The sequence below is a fragment of the Carya illinoinensis genome, chromosome 12 (genome assembly GCF_018687715.1).
Source record: "Carya illinoinensis cultivar Pawnee chromosome 12, C.illinoinensisPawnee_v1, whole genome shotgun sequence".
NCBI classification, from domain to species: domain Eukaryota; kingdom Viridiplantae; phylum Streptophyta; class Magnoliopsida; order Fagales; family Juglandaceae; genus Carya; species Carya illinoinensis.
The window spans coordinates 11,746,678-11,766,210 of NC_056763.1; the positions used below are offsets into that span (position 1 = coordinate 11,746,678).

Consider the following 19,533-nt stretch of genomic DNA (forward strand, 5'->3'; position numbering starts at 1 on the left):
TACTTACGTACATTCATGCATTCGGTCCATTCATTCATACATACATACATGCATCCATTCGTTCATTCTTATCACTTTCATGTGGCTGTTGCATACTGTTACGCCCCGTGCACTACCAGTTCTACTTACCCGGCATTGCAATCTGCCCATTTCTTTGATATCATTTCCAGTCCAGTCCATGTGGCCATTACGTATTTTCATACATCATACATTCAATCCGTTCATTTCTTTACAGTCCTTTCCTTTTTATTCGTTTCGTTTTAAGCATAATTTTCTTTATTTTTCCTAAAAGTTGCTTTAAGAGAAGTTTCTTTAAGAGGAAACTGATTTTCTTTCTTTTCCATTAAAGTTGTTTTAAAAAGAGTTATTTTATTTTAGAAAAGATAGTTTTCTTTCTTTATCAAACCTTACAATCCTTAACAGTTCCAACATCCTTTAAAGCTTCTTTTCGTTTCCTTTCATAAATATACATACAATATGTACTACGTATAGCATCCATTCACATGCATACACGTACATAAATTGGGTGCATAAAAAGGGGCTGCCAAGGAAGGCCACTACGTACTTATACTTGAAAACTTACGTTTTATTTTCCTTTTTACAGAAAAGCTTTCGTCTTATTCTTCATTTTTATAGAGAAAATTCTAGAAGTGTATGAACGTAACACTTACTTGGACTTCATGCCATACTCAATTCATGTAGTCCATTCATGTGCGTGTTAGATGGCAACCTACATGCATACACATAACTTTATGTCATCATCTATCTAATGCATAAGTAACTATTCTAGAAAATAGAACCATGCTTTGCTTGAAACATTCTCTATCCATCCCTGGGCTCTTACGTACTATTTACTATGCTAAAACTTTCGGGGTCTTATTCCTTAAAGTGAACCTCTGTGATTCACCTTAGGTTAAGACACTAAGATCTCTGTCTCGTTCTTCTATTTACACAATCCAACGCATGATTCTGACATACAGAGCCATGCGTCCCAACCTTAAACTATATACTCTTCACTACTTTCACGTATCCTAGCCCACGCTACATCCTTATTTCCATCCATTCAGGCTACATGAAGTCAGCCAATTCTCTGGCTAAAATACCATGTAACAATGATCAGGACAGATTACTCATTACATATGATAAATCTGTCTGATACACTTGTCTTGCTAGAGACACATGTATCTCATCCCCCTTTTTCACCTAAGAGCAACCTATAATTCCAATAAACACCAGCTTGTATAAACAAGCTCCAAACTCCAATACCAACTTGTTAAGACCCGGTCGATAGGACTTTTCCTACTTCCCGGCTCTTTATAAGTTCATCCCAACACTTAATGGGAGAGGATTGCATCCATAAATGCACCTCTGTCACGTCACGTAATTCGAGATAAATCCCGAGTCACATCACGATACCCATCATGCTTCCGCTGCACGCTCTGATACTTCTCCATCACTTCCTTATACTCTTAGTCACAAGTCAGTCTCAAGGCCATACCCGTTACCTTGGACTACAGGACACATCACTACTGCTTCGGGACACTGTTACACAGTTCCCACCACTTGACAAGAGGACTGCATCCACAAATGTGCCTCTGTCACATTATGCAGCTCAAGACAGAATCTCGAGTTACAATACGGGGCCCATTGTGCTTCTGTTGCACTCTCTGATACCTTTTCACCACTTCCATATACCTTTAGCCATAGTCAACCACAAGGTAAATCTCGTCACCCCAGACTACAAGCTATGTCACCATTGTTTCGGGATACTGTTACACAGTTCTCGACACTAGACCATACACTCCACACTTCTCTGCTACGTCATCCAACCCTTCGTGACATGCCATCCAGTGTATCACGACCTCGTATAGAGTACACTCACGTGAACTCTCTTCCATCCACACTACGACAACATCACTACGATACATGCCTCACGGTGCATCGCTACGTACTCCTTTCGTTACAACACTCATCATCACGATGCACATCACACGGTGCATCACCATACAACACGGAGTACACTCCACGTGCACTCCCTTTCTTCTACGCCACACATCACTACAGCACACGTCACACGACGCGTCGCTGCATTACACAGAGTACGCTTCACGCGTAGTCTCTTCACACTACACGCCGTATCACATCTGTGGCATCCATCTCACGCCCATACTTCACAACATAGTCCACAATGCTACACAATCAAGCCCAACACTTCACAACTACACCGCTTCACAACTACGCAGCGAACTCCACAAATACTAACTACACAGTCTACGATCCAACCAATCAACTACTTTAAACATAAATAACTAGAGATAGAGGGTTATACCATCGACGGGCTAACCCATGCGTCGCTCGCTACTCTTCACGGTTAAGCGTTGGAGGAGCGTACGTGGCGGTAACACCGCGTACGGTGGCTGTCCACCACATAAAGTGGTAGTTTGAGCTTGGGAAAAGCTAGGCGTGGCCTTGGAAGGCTCATGGTGGCCTCATGGTGGTCAAGGGTGGCGGAGCACGGCGGCATCATGCCGTGAATAGTAAATCCGAAAGCTAGGAGTTTGCTTGAGGTGGATGAGAGCCATAGAACTTCATGGAAAGCTAGGGAAAGGTAGATGAAGATGTGGTGGAGCTGTGGTGGCGAGGTGGTGGCCATACGGTGGCTCACGGCGGCGGATCAGCCGTTTGAAGTCATTTTCAGCCTTGGAGAGTGAGGGAGAGTGAGAGCTACACATAGCTCCGTTGGCCATGGAATTTCTTGGGAAAGTTCGTGGGGATGAGAGGAACAAGGTGGTGGTGGTGAAACACCATGGGTGGCCGTGGATGTTGGTGCACGGTGGTGCAACCGAACGTGTGTGTGTGGACACCCATCGGAGAAAGAGTGAGAGTTAGGGAGAAAGAAGGACATGGGGAGGAAGCCCTTGACATGGTGGTTCCAATGGTGGTGCTTGGTGGCCGTTTCAACCGTGTATGGTGGTCCAAAGAGGAGGAAAAAGCACTAAGACCCATTTCTTTGGAAGAGAAAAGAGAGAGAGATCGGGTTGCCGATTTAACTCACCACCGGTGAGGTTGTGGTCGCCGGTGATGGAGGGTCATGCCGGTGTGGGAGGTGGGGCACGGTGGCCGGAGGTGGCGCCGGCTGGGAGCTTCAAACCGTGAAGATGAAATGCATGCACAGTGATGAAGAGGAACGGCTGGACGTGCACGAGGTAGAGAGAAAAGAGAGAAAGAAAAAAAAGAAAAAGAGAAAAAGTGAGGAAGAAAAGATAGAGGTTTGGGTATTTAATCTCAGTTCTACGTTTCGGGATCCTCAAAAGGATCTAACGATGAGTTTAAACACTGATTTGAAAACGCGTAAGTGTTTTAAAATAAAACACTTAGATAAAACACTGAGAGAAATTAAGATAGAATATTATTTTATAAACTAAAGTTTATAAAATAATATTTCTTCACCATTATATAAAATGATAAAGCATCGTTAATTACTCAAAGAGAATAAAACACTTAAACAAAACACTGAGAGGAATTAAGATAGAATATTATTTTACAAACTAAGGTTTATAAAATAATAGTTTCTTCATCATTATATAAAATGATAAAATATCATTAATTAATCAAAGTGCATAAAATCATTTAAACAAAACATTGAGAGGAATTAAGATAGAATATTATTTTATAAACTAAAGTTTATAAAATAATATTTCTTCATCATTATCTAAATTGATAATGTATCATTAATCACTCAAAGAGGATAAAACCATTTAATTTAAATAAGAGTTTTCAACGTAAAGTTAAACCTCTTAATATTTTAAAACAACTAAAATATCTAATATAAGATATTATCCACAATTCTAATATTTTCAGAGCTCATTAAAATATTATAATTGTGCTACATTAAAACAAGCTTATCTAATAATACTGAAAATATCTTCCATAGATATTTTCTATAGATATCTTCCATAGATATTTTCTATAGATATTTTCATAATATTAAAATATCCATAAACTTTAAAATATCTATCTTACTTTGAAATTCGCATAATAACTTTCAGAACACGCCATCGAGATACAACACGTAGGATAAGATTCAACATGTAGATCGAGGCTAGTCAGATAGACTGACTCTCGACACGTAGAGCAAGGCTCAGCACATACACCGAAATTTGACACGTGGATCAAGGCTCGTATGTAAAGAAGAAGAAAGAAGGAGCGGATATTACATCTACACCTCAATCTCATGTCCTTTTTGGAGCTGCCATTAGTACCATATTGCAGCAAGAAAATAATAATTTGGCTAATAAGTCAGACGTTGATACTATCTATGACTTGATGAGTCTCAAAACTTGCTATTCATCCTATATAGTTGCTTTTTTCAAGCGGCTACAAGCCAGAACCCATGAGGTTGAAAAGCTTAATGAACAAATTGTTGTACTCCAGTGAATTGTTCAAGAGTCTCACACAAGGGAATGAATTCTTTGGCAAAAGAATAAACAGTTGAAATCCCTATTAGATTTTTCATTCCACTTGCTAGTTCCCATGGATAGGGATAGCATGATATTGTATGAAGAAAATGAGTATCTCATACATGAGACTATGAACCTCAAGTTTATGTAAAAGTATTTATAAAACATTCTCTTTCTATTTTTATTGACTCTCGTCTATCTTTTATGAGATATTCATAGTATACACCATACCTATTACTCTTCTAATCATACATAGTCTATCTTCTGGCAAAGGTTTTGTAAAAATGTTTGCTAACTAATTGTGTGTGTTTGTAAACTCTAGTAATATATCACCCTTCTGCACATAATCTCAAAAAAAATGATATCTAATTTCAATATGCTTAATTCTAGAATGTTGTATTGGATTCTTTGAAAGATTTATAGCACTTGTATTATCAAATTTGATTGGAATGTGATTATACATAAATTTAAAATTTTCAAGTTGTTGCTTCATATAAAGAACTTAAGCACAATAACCATCCGCAGTAACATAGTCTGTCTCAACAATAGATAATGTAACAGAATTTTACTTTCTACTAAATCATGAAACTAGTGCATGACCTAATAAATGACATGTTCCACTAGTGCTTTTTCAATCAATTTTGCAACTACCATAATATGCATATGTGTAGCTGACTAAATCGAAAGATGTGTGCTTAGGATACTAACTCACTCAAAAATGAGTAGCACAAAGGCTATCCCAAGTGCAGGAGGATGTCGTGTAATAATTAAGAATAAAATTCCTAGATCGTCTCTTTGGGAAAAGTTGTTTAAATCTAAACTCGTATAAAATGGTAAAAAATTTCACAAATAAAAATAGTGGTATGTACAATGAATGGAAAATTGTAACAGAAATAAAAAGGGCACTAGTCATAGACTAAATTTATACTTTTGGATTTTTTTGAGTGTCGAAATACAATGTAAAAGACTAAAAATTAAAATTAACAATTAAGGATTCAACTACGCTAAATAATTTTAATTAATCTAAAAATAAAATAATACAACTAAATTTAATCTAAAATGTAATTGTAATGTATAATATTTAATATAAGCTTAAAGAAACAAAAAAAATAACTAACATAAAATGAAGTAAATAGCAAATAAAATGCCCAAAATTTTAAGCTAAAAAATGAAGAATACACCATAAACTTCAGATTGAAATTAAATAAAATGTAAAGAATGAAAAGAGTAAGCTAAATTAATAGAGATGGAGATTGAAATTAATAAAAGAGGCTAGACTGCAGTAGTAATTGGACCCCTTAAAGAACTCTTTAATGATACTGCAGTGTAGAACCAAAACCTCTATCCCCATATGCTGAAATGCCTCGGAGAAATTATGTGCATGTGGTACTGAATTGAATTGGCTGAAAGAAAAGAAATCTTGCTGTGCATCCAAGTCCCAGTGGAAATAAAAGCGATGCGGCGCTCTATGAATACGAGAGAGAATAAAATTGCCGTCCAAGGTCAAAACTCCTCAATATGTATTGTCGTGTGCTTAGGAGAGAATTAATACTGCCCTCGGTCAAACTCAAAGTCCCAATATGTAAAATCCTTCCTTTTATCCGTGTGTCAATCAATGAAATAAATAAAAGTCCTTCTTTTTAGAATTCAAGTTCCGTGCATCAGGAATAAATCGAGAAATCAAAAAGCCAGTCCACCTTTCTTTTACTTTTGACCATTGCATATAGATAAAAATAAATAAAATAAAATAAGAAGAATAATATAAAAAAAATATATATTGTGCATATAAATAAAAGTTACTCAATTAAATCACAAGTTCTCGGTTAAGCATAAACTATACTATTAATCAATTTAAATCACAACTCTGATTTATTTATCTTAAAATTTATTTTTTCATATAAAACTAATAATAATGAAATAAAATAAATAAAATATATTGGTTCTACATGCATAAGATATGCAATATTTTAGTTCAATCACAACTAGCGTTTTACTAATCCTTGAGCAAAATAATAAAAATTAATTGAGATGAACATTGCATAAGGATCAAAATTCAAACAAAAGTAATCAAACACAATTCTGAATTCTCACAAAAGCTGATCCATAACGACTTAACCACAGGAGCTATACCCACCAAGACTGTCTCAACAATCATTCACATAGAATTGGGGAAAATGTATCAGAGGAAAATGTATCAGAACTCAATTGTGTGTGTAGCTACACGGCTGTGTATTCCTCATTAGTAGCCAGGATGTGTCATAGGATTTTTCAACATTACGATTAATAATTGTTGATTCTAACTACCTCAAAGCCCAAGGGATTAGCAGTTTTCATGCCAACTCTGTTTAAAGGTTGAATACTCAACCCCAAAAGTTATGGTAACTGTTTCTAGCCCTTTACATAGGGAAAGTTTACTAAGCTGCCTTTATCTTCTTTTCTCCTTTTTTTTTTTCTCGATTCTTTTTGAATCTATTTTTTCTTTTTTCTTTTTCTTTCATTCTTTTTTTTTTTCTTTTTCTTTCTTTCTCTGTTTTTCTTTTAGCATGTGATGCAGGGGGATTCGAGACAGATGATGCTGAGCTGTCAGATTGCACCTTGATGGCGCTGAGATACCATGAGTTGGCAGATCAGCGCAAAGGCGGGAATTGATTGTGATGTGTTCCTCATTGGGGCCGTTTTGAGTGGGTTTCAGTCTTTTGGCCATAACTTTGGCTACGGGTGTCAGAATCGCACATAAGACCCCAATTCGGAAAGCTCTTTTTGGCGCGCACGTTGTCCACATCGAGCATGGCTCCATGTGCCCTTTTTTCGACCTCAAATTCTGCTGTTTTACCCTCTGAATCACTAGTTTTAGTTATTTTTTACTATTTATGGTAATATTTCGCTTGTCAGTTAGGAAGTCATTTTAAACCCGATTTGGGCCGGATTTTTTGCAGATTGCTTATTTTATTTCGAATTTCAATCTAGAGTGATTTCTGAGATTTTGCTATTTATGGCAAAATTCGGATAAACACGATTTTTGGCTATAACAGTCCGGCTTGTGGACTGATTTGGATCATTGCTGGATTTTATAATATTCCGTTAAACCCTAGAGACTTTTCTCTCTGGTTTTGGGCGATTTTTCTCCTGTGAATCATCTGTTGGAACTAGCCTGCAGGATAATCGCTATTCTGTCCGGCGTCAGTATGGCTCGGTAGTCCTATAGTTTACTTCTCATGTGTTAAATCAGTGGACAGTAAATGATGAATACTACAGGTGTAAGCATGTGTAAAATGTCTTTCAAACCTTTTCCTCCATTCTATATAAATCTTACCAAGTCTTGTCTCAATAAGTATAGCAGCCCTGTGTTTCAAACCATATATTAAAAAATATGATGCATCAGAAATCATGTTCTATGCTCAGGCTTGAAAATAATTCTGCTCGACCACTTCACCAAGGTACTCAAATTTCACAAAATACTAGAAATAAAGTGTGTGTCAATCATATATGTATCAATGCACATCACATTGATGCATCTATTTTTTAAATCTATGCACACACGCTACCCCCCAACTAGTGAAAGACATAGTCCTCAATGAATTGAACGAAAGAAAACTGAGTGCACAAGAATAAGTAAGCAACAAGAACAACCAATCATGTGATATAAAATGAAAGCAAAACAACAAATAGAAATAAAAGATAAAATGCAATTGAAGAAATAAATAAATAAATCAAAATAAAAAAACTTCCCCGGGGTCTTGCACAAGCAAGATCTCTTCGCTTGGATCAAAGGAAGTCATAAATGGCTTTAGACGTTGTCCATTGATAGTGAAGCTATTGCCATTCTTTGAATTGACAACGTCTACCGCCCTGTGTGGATGAACCTCCTTTACAATGTGACTCGGTCTCGAATGTGCTTCCAAGTGTAGAAGTGTCAAGTTGTATCAAGGATAAGTCCAGGATCGTATTCCACAGGGACAAAGGGTTATCAAAGCGTATATGAGATTTTTTTTTTTTGAGTAACAAATGTGTCGATTATGAGAGATGAAAATAAAATTAAAATGCAATGCAAAAAAAAATCGAAGTTGAAATTTTAGTTTCTAATCAAAAAGGAAAATTAACAAACACTTGGGTTGGGTTTCAGACTCTCTTTATTTTGGATCCTAGATAATTTTCTCGATTAACAATCCAATCAAGGCATTGATAATCGGAAGATAAAAAGTTGTGCTCAAGTTTTGCAATATTTTTCTAAGGGATTCTCTACTTTACTAGCCAAACACACATTAACTAGCAATCGAGAGAAGCCTTGATAATTTTCAAGCTTTTGTTGTGCCTTACATCAACAACAAAACAAGAGCAAGAGCCGCAATCTATTTTCAATTTAAATCCGACTAGTAATATAGTGAAATCAACAATCAATCACAAAATATTGCATCAAACTAGAACCCAAAATAAATTAAGTCTCATTCTACAACCCAAGTTTCAGAAATTAGCTACACATGATATTTCTAGCAACAAAAATTAATCTAAGCAAAGCCATAAAAAAAATCTGTGAGAAGAAATAAAAATAAATAAATAAAACCACAAGCTCCATGCCGACTCAACTAAGAACTTAGGAAAGAAAACTGGGCAACTAAAAAAAAATAATAAAACTAAAAATGAGTCCTCTGAAATAACAACTGAAAAAAAAACTACAACGAAAAGCAAAAAAAATGAAACCAGCGCCGCAAGGCCACCGACTCCCTACCCAAACGAAAACAAAAAATACTGCATCCAAAATGAAAATGCCAGCCGTCTCCCCTACGTCTCTAAAGGAATGAAAATGTGAAAAAAAAATAGCCAAAAGAGCAATGAAACCCGAGAGAGAGAGAGGGCCTTCCGTCTGAAATGTAAAAGAAAAATTCAAAGCAATAATATACTCCCAGCCGAACAATGATCTGAACTAAGAAAAAATAAAAAAAATGAATCTGACTCCTCAAATTAAAAGCTGCCAACGTAAACAAAAAGGTAAGAAAAGTGAAAGTAAAATAAATTCCAGCCGTCCTTTTGGTCTATAATGAAAAAGATGAGTCCCAAAAAAAAGAGAGCTCTCTGTCGACCCTCTAAGTCTACCCCCAAACGAAAAGAGTAACTAAAGCTAAAAATCTCCCCAGGTTTGTAAACCTCAGCCTGAAAACTAAAAGCAGAAAAAGAAAACAAATAACCAGCCGAATGAACGGTAGAAGAAGCTGCCATGCAAGAGACAGAGTTCCATCCCAGCCAAAACAAAAATGAAGCAAAAAAAAAAAAAAATAGAGAGTTCCGTCTACAACGTAAAAAAAATGAATACAAGAAAATAAATTCAAGCCGCCTAGTTCATGAGGTCTCAAAGTAAAAGCAATACAATAAATGAAAACCAGCCGACCTTGAGGTCTAGTGTCTGCAGCTCTAACGTAAACGAAAAGAACAAAAAGAACAAGAAGAAAAACTAAAGCTGCCCTGCATCCGAAAACTAACAACTCCAAACTAAGCTACTGAACTGTCCAACGAAAAATAATATAAAGGCAAAGCTCATAACTCCTCTGTTGCCTAGCGTCTGCAACGTGCTGCCATGTCCAGCGATCTCCAACGTGATATGCAATTGATCTCTTGCTGCTCCAGCTAACTGAACGAAAAAGAAAGAAAAAATAACTCTGCTACTGCTGCACGTCCAGGTTGGTGCCAGCGTGATCTTCTGTCTTCAACATGCTTCCATCTCTTAGCTTCACATGCCAAGAGCTGCAGTGGTGACCGACCATGTGCAGAAGCAAGAAAGCTTAAATGAACAGCTTGCCTTCCAGCAGCACATAACTGATCTCCTGCACGTCCAGCTGCTACACGTCCCAAGTTTTCTGCATGTGTGAGCTGGTGTGGTCCATGTGATGCTATTGATCTCCTGCTGCACGTCCAGCTACTCAAAAAAGAAGGAATAAATTTGCTGCTGCTGCATGTAGGTCTCGAACGAAAAGAGAGTGAAAAATAAAATAAACCAGCCCCACTCTACTGCAACGTGCTGCGTCCAGCATGATATGTTCGGCGTGCTCCTGCTGTTGGCTGTCCGAGTGAAGTGCAATTGATCTCTATTAGATGAGATTCCATAAAACCATAATCAATTCTTCTATTCCTCATAGGTCCCATTCTTTCTTTCCTTCCATAAATGCCCTATAATATATAAATGAAATGATATTATAGTTTAAGTATTTCAAGGGCAAATATGAGACTTTGATGTGCAAAAATATTGGCATCAATTAATTTGACATTCAATATTAGAATTTGATGCATAATTAAGTGTTCAATCCTTATTTGATAAAATAAATAACTCTTTTAAACAACTTAATTATGCAATTCTAACCCTTTATCACAATGTACGGCCTACTCCATCGGGATTTCAGCTTCCCGGGAAAAAGATGTATTATTGAATTATAGAGGAACACTTTCTGATTAGGGGCAAGATGTTTGTCATGGATCTTCTTGTCATGCAAGGCCTTCATTCGCTCATTTGCTAAGTGAGAATTTTCATAGGCCTCCCTCCTTACTTCATCAAGCTCCGAAATCTGCAACTTTCTTAAACCTTTGGCAGTATCAAGTGAAAAGTTAATTTGCTTAATAGCACATAAAGCACGATGCTAAATCTCAACAGGTAAATGAAATGCCCAACCATAAACCAATCTATAAGGTGACACCCCTAAGTTAGTTTTGAATGCAGTCCTACCTATTGAGCATCAACCAGTTTTTCAGACCAGTTCTTCCGAGTGGGATGAACTGTTTTTTAAAGAATAAGTTTGATCTCTTTATTGGCCAACTCAGCTTGACCATTAGTCTGGGAGTGATATGGAGTAGAGACTTTGTGGGTCACTCCATATTTCTGCACAAGTTTTTGAAAATGTTTGTTACAAAAATGTGAACCCCATCACTAATGATCGCCTTGGGCATGCCAAAACGTGCAAACAATTCTTTCAAGAAATGGATGACAACCTTATGATCATTTATTATAGAAGGTATAACCTCTACCCATTTTGAAATATAATCCACAGAAACTAAAATATAAAAATTCCCAAAAGAATTTGGGAATAGTCCCATAAAGTCAATCTCCCAACAATCAAATATCTCAAGTGTAAGAATAGGGAAAAAAGTAACATGTTACGTGCTGTGATTTTTCTAAGTTTCTAACAAGGCTCACATGCCTTGCAAAAGGACTCCACATCTTTAAAAATAGTAGGCCAGTAGAGTCCACTTTGTAAAATTTTGGCAATAGTTTTCTTAACTGCAAAATGGCCTCCACAAGCCCTAGTATGGCAACAGTGAAAAACAAAGATAAACTCATCATTGGGAATACATCGACACACCAACTAATCATCATAATACTTAAAAAGATTAAGAGTGTCGAAGTAATAAAATCGTACCTCTGCAAGGAACTTACGCCTATCCTAAGCTGTCCAATGCTTTGGCATCTGGTCAGTGACAAGGTAATTCACAATGTCCGCAAACCATAGAGCGCGCGACATTCAAAAACATGCTCATCAGGAAAATCTTCATTCAAGGGAGGAATGGATGTAGATACATCAGGTAGCTACAATTGTGACAAGTGATCAACTACCACATTCTCGACTCCCTTCTTATCCTGAATAGTGATGTCAAATTCTTGGAGCAAAAGAATCCAACGAATCAACCTGGGTTAAGCATCCTTATTTGCCAACAAATACTTAAGAGCAGAATGGTTCATAAAAATGATAACATGAGACCCAATAATGTAAGAACAAAATTTATCTTAGGCAAACACAATAGCTAATAACTCCTTCTCAGTGGTGGTGTAATTTTTTTGTGCGTCATTCAAAGTACGACTTGCATAATAAATGACCGAAGGCTTATTGTCCACTCTTTGGCTAAGAATGGCACCAAGAGCGAAGTCATTAGCGTCGGTCATCATTTTAAACGGCAAGTCCCATCGAGGAGTTTGCATAATAGGTGCAACTATTAAGTGTTCTTTCAGGATCTCAAAAGCATGCTGACACTCATCAGTCCAAACAAAAGTAGTATCATTTTACAATAAAGTACATAATGGTTTTTCAATACTACTAAAGCCTTAAATGAAATGCCGATAGAAGCCAGTGTGACCAAGAAAATAACGAATATCCTTCACTATTTTAGGAATAAGCAGTTGACATATTAATTCTATATTAGCCCTGTCAACCTCTATTCCATGTTAAGAAACTAAATGCCCAAGTACCAAACCACTAGTAACCATAAACTGACATTTCTCCCAATTCATTAATAAATTCTTCTCCTCGCATCTTTTCAACACAGCAGCTAGGTTTTTTAAACAGATATCAAAAGATTTACCAAACGCAGAAAAATCATCCATAAAAACCTCATACATATCATCAAGCATATCAGACAAAATGCTCATCATACAGCACTGAAAAGTAGCAGGTGCATTACATAAACCAAATGGCATTCTTCTAAAAGCAAAAGTACCAATGGGGCAAGTGAAGGTGGTCTTCTCTTGATCCTCTGGTGTGATATCCCGTTTTTGCGTGCGTTTTTATTGAAGGAGTGTTTTAATTTAATTAAAATATTGGTTCTTTTATTTTAAATTATTGTATTTTAATTGAACTTATTTAGCTGTGAAAATTATTTTGTAGAGCTTTCTTAATATTAATTATCGTTTTGCGTTTAAATTGTTGTGTAATTTATTTTAGTTTATTTTTGGATTTAAAATTTTATTGTTAGTATTTACTAGTTATTTATTATATTTTAGCTAGATGTGATGTTTAAATTATTTTATTCGTTTTATAGCTTTTAAAGTTGTTTTCGTTGGATCAATTTTTGGATCTCACTTCTTTCCTTTCCTTTTTCTTTTTCCCTTTTTCTTTTTCTCTTCTTTTTCTTTTTTCTTTTTCTTCCTTTTCTTTCTTTTTCCTTTCTTTTTCCCTGCTTCTCACCCGCTCAACCCAGCCCTCTCCCCCTTCCTCTTCGTCCGTTTTTCGTCCCGCCCAGACTGTCGCTGTCAACCCGCCATGTAGTGCACAGCCCCCACCGATCGACTCCCCTCCGGCCAATGATCACCTCCCTCAATTTTCAGGCCAACTCGTGCAGCCGCTAGCCGCCACGGACGGCTGGAAGCCGCAGCACCCTTTCCTTCTAGCTCCGTCGTGCGCCACCCTTTGCCGTCGCCGTTACTTCCATTTTCTTCCCCACCCACCGGCGACCTCACCCCTCCATTATTAGCCCCCCAAACGCTGCCGTTAACTGCCACGAACACCACCCAAGCCACACGATTTTGTGCTCCCCGCGCCGCTGTGCCTCCGTTGTTGGCCACCACTTCTTCACCACATAGTCACCGGCATCCCAGCTACCTAAGCCATCCAACCCCAACTCCGATCCATCATCAGTGAAGCTCAACCAACCCACTTTCCGTTTTGGGCTTTTTGGCATTCCACTTCCGTTTTCGCCGCCACCCATGGCCAGCCCTCACTTCCACTAGATTCATAAACACCTCTAAGCTATTCCCTATCAATCTCAAGCCTTTGATCGTCCCCATTCAAAAGTGGGTATTTTACAACCCACGGCCACAGTGCTTTTGCACTGTCACATTGCTTTTCTTCCGCCTTTTGCAGCTTGTTAATCCTCCAAAAATTATTATATAGCAATGTAAGTATTTTTCAAACTTTCTTTTAAATTAAAATATATCTTTGCTTTAACAATAAATTGTGATTGGTTGGTTATTCCATACTAAGTCCTAGGAGTCGGGGGTCGGATGGATTTGAGGATGGAGTTAATTATGTTTGGTTGATGTTGATATTTGTTGGAGATTTTGTGCCTTGATGTTTGCATTGCATAGTGCATGCACGTTCATGTTTAAAAGGGAAAATTGGGTTTTCATGTAATTGCATGCATGTACATGTGTTTGTAAAATGAAAACTGGGCTTTTAAGCGAGAAATGATTTTTGGTATATGTGAACAATTGGATTGACTGGTTTGAGTCAGAGGCACGTGTAGGGATGGTGGTAGAGTCCCACCTGCGATTCCCGCCTACGGTGCACGCGGCGTAGGGATGGTGGTAAGCAGGGACAGTGGTAGAATCTTGCCTGTGATTCCCGCCTAAGGTGCACGCATAGGGATGGTGGTGAGCGGGGATGGTAGAGTCCCTCCTATGATTCCTACCTACAGTGCTCTGATGGTTTGGTTTTTGGGCCATTATCTGGGATAATGGCAAATTTATGTTTAAAGGAAATGTTTTTGGCCAAAATGGGATTTTTGGCGTGTGTGAAAAATGTGGATTTTTGGGATATATGCATATGGCATCATGTTCATGCATATTGTTGTGGCATGAATATATTTTTATCTTGAGGTTTGTTTGGTTTATTACTTACCTATGGTACCATTTTGGTACCGTAGATTTTGATGCAGAGTTGGAGGAGGAGGAGGCTGAGCCTGAGGAGGCGGCTTCGCCAGAGTATTGACTTGGAGTTATTTTACGTTTGGAAAATTATTCTACTTGTTTTTATGTTATATAAATTTGGATTTGAAACGATGTTAAACTTGTAATATTTTGGTACACTTGTGTTTTAAGCGAATTTGTATTTAAACAAAATTCTGGTACTTAGTTAAAAGACTTTATTACGCGTTGTGTTAATTTTCTTATACACGTGATGTTTATACACACACTTGACACTTGGCGATAGGATGTGTGACCTATGTTGTCATCATCCCGACGCTTCGATTTCCACGTGTCTGTACGTGGGAGTGGGGGGCGTCACATCTGGTGCTATGGCAATTTGATAATGACCAGAGAAGCCATCCAAAAAATAATAAAAAGCATTACTAACAACTTTTTCTAAAATCTGATCTAGGAAAGGTAATGAGAAATGATCTTTTCGACTGACCGAATTCAACTTCCAGTAGTCAATACACATTCTCCAGCCTCGTTACCTTCCTAGTCGGGATCAATTCACCATTAGCATTTTCAATAACAGTTAAACCAGATTTTTTTTGGACTACCTGTGTCGGACTTACCCACTTACTGTGGAGATAGGATAGATAATGCCCACAGCTAACAATTTCAGCATTTCATTCTTCACCACCTCCTTCATGGTAGGATTCAACCTCCGTTCTGCATCACAAACTGGTCTTGTATCTCTTTCCAGAAAAATGTTGTCGGTACAAATTGAAGGGTCAATACTTTTGATGTCTGCAATAGTCTAGCCTATCGTTCCTCGATGATGTCTCAGCACTGTTAATAATTCTACTTCTTGCTTCGAAGTAAGCTGAGAAGAAATGGCTACTGGAAATGTATCCTCAATTGGGCCCAGAAAAATATACTTCAAGTTCTCGGGTAGTGGTTTCAACTCTAGTATTGGGATTTCTTCTTCTAATGACTTCATGGCTCCTGGTAAATCAAGAGCTTCAAAGACTGTCCTACGCCAATTACTCGTGTAACTCACATCTGATAACTGAAGAAACCCAGTTGTTTCTGTCAACTGCCCATCTGATTCTGTCAACTCTAATGACATAGGAATTGTCTCAACAAGAACCTCAGACTACTCAGGAAAGCCATCCTCAGATGCACTCTCTGAATCAAATACTGATAACAACTCCGAAATATCAAAATCATACACCATATCAAAAGCATGCACATCTGAATCGTCGCATCCACTAAGCATCTTGCAAGCATTGAACACATTCATCTCCAATATCATATTCCCAAAAGTGAGTTTCAGTACTCCACTTCGACAATTGATAAGTGCATTGGAAGTAGCAAGGAATGGGCGTCCAAGGATGACAGGCGCATGGTGAATAGTGGAGACTGTCTGCTGCATGTCAAGAACTATAAAATCCACTGGGTAATAAAATTTGTCCACCTAGACCAGCACATCCTCAACTATATCCCTCAGTATTTTAACTGATCTGTCAGCCAACTGTAGCATGATGGAGGTCTTTTTCAGCTCACCCAATGCCAACTGCTCATACACTGAGAATGGTAGCAAGTTCACACTACTTCCCAGATCAAGTAGAGCTCTCCCAATGCGTGACTCACCAATCATAATGGAAATATGGGGAGAGCCGGGATCTCCAAACTTCTAATGAGTCTCACTCAATATCAGTGCACTAACTTGCTCTGTTAGGAAAGCTTTTTCTTCACATTCAGCTTCCTTTTCACTATGCACAAGTCCTTCAAAAATTTTGCATATAAAGACAATTGGTGTATGGTATCCATGAGTGGAATATTAATCATTACTTGCTTGAAAATTTCCTGAATCTTAGTGTGATATTTGTTCTTTTGGCCAGCTACCAATCTTTGAGGATAGGGAACCACAAGTTGGTACCCCCTACTAGTTTCAACCTCTCCATTCACAGGCTTATTTGACTCTAGCCTCACTTCCTCTGGTTCTTTCTCAGCTTCATCAATCTCTGTTACATCTTCAGGTTTAGAACCAACTACCTATCTGTCCATGGTCATCTCAGGTTGAGGAACTTCCTTCCCACTTCTCAAAGTAAGAGGACTTTCGTTGTCTCAATAACGTCCCCTATGACATTATGCACTTGTTGTTGTTGTTGCCTGTATACTTGAGGATTAAGCTGAGGCTGTACTAGAAATTTCCCTTTATCTAGAGTGCTCAATGTCATGCTCATCTTATTAATAGTGCCTCACAACTCATTTATGGCCTAAGTGTTCTGATTGTTTGTGGTGGCCTGAATCTGCATAAATAGCTGAAGTGTATTAGTCATCTGTGTCGTACTGTTGTCTAGAGATTTCTTTACAGATGATTGAGGCTAAGAACTCTGTGCAGCTACATGAGGCCAAATCCAGGAGGCACTACAAAAGGATAGCTCTGAGAACTTTGATATGACTGATACTGGTGCTGAGGAGCATCCAGATGAAATGGCTGCTGCGAAGATGGTGGAGACCAGCCAAGTTGATCATTTCTCCATGAGAAATTTCGATGATTCCTCCATCCCGGATTATATGTGTTGAAAAAAGGCTGATGTTGTGCATTTGCTTAGACCCACTTTCTTGAAATACCGGCATAATCGGGCAGTCCTGGGTCTTATGGTTCGAATCAGCACATATAAAGCATGCCTTTACTACTTTCACTGCCTTTAGTTTTTCCATTTCCATGACCGCCAGTCTTCTAGTTAATGCAGCTATTCGAGCTTGAATATCAATGTCCTCCTTAAGCTCATATCTACCCCTACCAGAAATAGCCCTTAGTGGCTGTGCTGTTAATGGCATTCGATCAGTCCAAGTGTTCCATTGTTGTGCAGTCTCAGCAAGATAGTCAAAAAATGATAGTGCTTCATCAGGTTCCTTGCTATAGAATTCCTCATTGCACATCGTCTTAACAAAGTGCTTACATTTTGGAGTGAGACCAGTGTAAAAATAGCTCACCAACCTCCAAGATTCGAAACCATGATGTGGACAAATGTTTACCAAATCTTTAAATTTTTCCCAAATTGCTTGAAAAGTCTCATCAGGTTTCTGATTGAATTAGCTGATTTGTTCTTGCAAAAACTGAGTTCTCTGAAAAGGAAAAAAAATTGTAAGAATTCACGTTGCATATCAAACCAACTAGAGATAGAATTAGGCCTCAAAAAATTAAACCAAATCTTTACTTTATCCTTTAAAGAGAAAGGAAATAAACAAAGTCTAATAAATTCATCATTGATGGCCCTAGTAATAAAAGTAGTGCAAGCCAACTCAAAATCTATCAAGTGCAGGTAAAGACTCTCAGAATCCATTCCATAGAACTGAGGTATCACTGACATCATACCATGCTTAATAACAAAATTAGGTGCTTCATCAAGTAAAACAATACATGAAGGTGTAGTGGTGCGAGTGACTTGCAAATAATCCTTAAGAGTGTGTGGTGCAGGTGTAGCCATTGTTTGTTCAATTTCAATATCCTCGCTCATAGAAGAGATAGAAGATCTATCTATATCTGAGTTGTGTACACTACTCTCAATGCTCGATGTAACTCTAAGCAACCTATTTGAACTGTCTCTCCCCCATGACATGAAACATTAGTCTAAATAGCATAAATAAGGTTCAAGCAACTGAGTGGTAGATGGCAAATGAAATGTGTAATCAGAGATAAGATAGTGAAAAATAAAAATAAAAATAATGAGTTTAAATTTAAATTAGACAACTATCCCCTGCAACAGAGCCAAAAACTTGACTCACTCAAAAATGAGTTGCACAAAGGCTATCCCAAGTGCATGAGGATGTCATGTAATAATTAGAAATAAAATTCCTAGATCATCTCCTTGGGAAAAGTTGTTTAAATCCAAACTCGCATAAAATAGTGAAAAGTTTCACAAACAAAAATTGTGGTATGTACAATGAATGGAAAAGTGCAACGGAAATAAATAAATAAAAAGACACTTTCCATAGACTAGATTCATACTTTTGAATTTGTTTTAGTGTTGAAATGGAATACAAAAGACTAACAAATTGAAATTAACAATTAAATATTCAACTACGCTAAACAATTTTAATTAATCTGAAAATTAACTAATAAAACTGAATTTAATCTAAAATGTAATTGTAATGCATATTTAATGGAAGTTTAAAGAAACAAGAAAAATAACTAACATAAAATGAAGTAAATAGCAAATAAAATGCCCAAACTTTTAAGCCAAAAATATTAAGAATATATCATAAATTTCAAATTGAAATTAATTAAAAAGTAAGGAATGCAAAGAGCAAGACAAATGAATTGAGATGGAGATTGAAAGCAGTGAAGAAGGCTAGACTATAACAGCAATTAGACCCCACAAGGAGCTCTTCAACAGCACTGCAATGTAGAACCAAAAACCTCTATCCCTATGTGCTAAAATGCCTCAAAGAAATTATGTGCATGTGGTGCTGAATTGAATTGGCTGAAAGAAAAGAAATCCTATAGCGCGTCCAAGTCCCAGAGGAAATAAAGGCTATGCGGCACTCTATGAATACAAGAGAAAAAATAAAATTGTTGTCCAAGGTCAAAACTCCTCAATATGTATTGTCGTGCACCTAGGAGAGAATTAATGTTGCCCTCGGTCAAAGTCAAAGTCCCAATATGTAAAACCCTTGTGA

General features: G+C 37.5%; 1 pseudogene; it reads right to left on the bottom strand.

Moving 5' to 3' along the window:
• Positions 1-12,132: 12,132 nt before the first annotated feature.
• Positions 12,133-19,533, bottom strand: part of LOC122289482 — a 68,175-nt pseudogene continuing 60,774 nt past the window's right edge.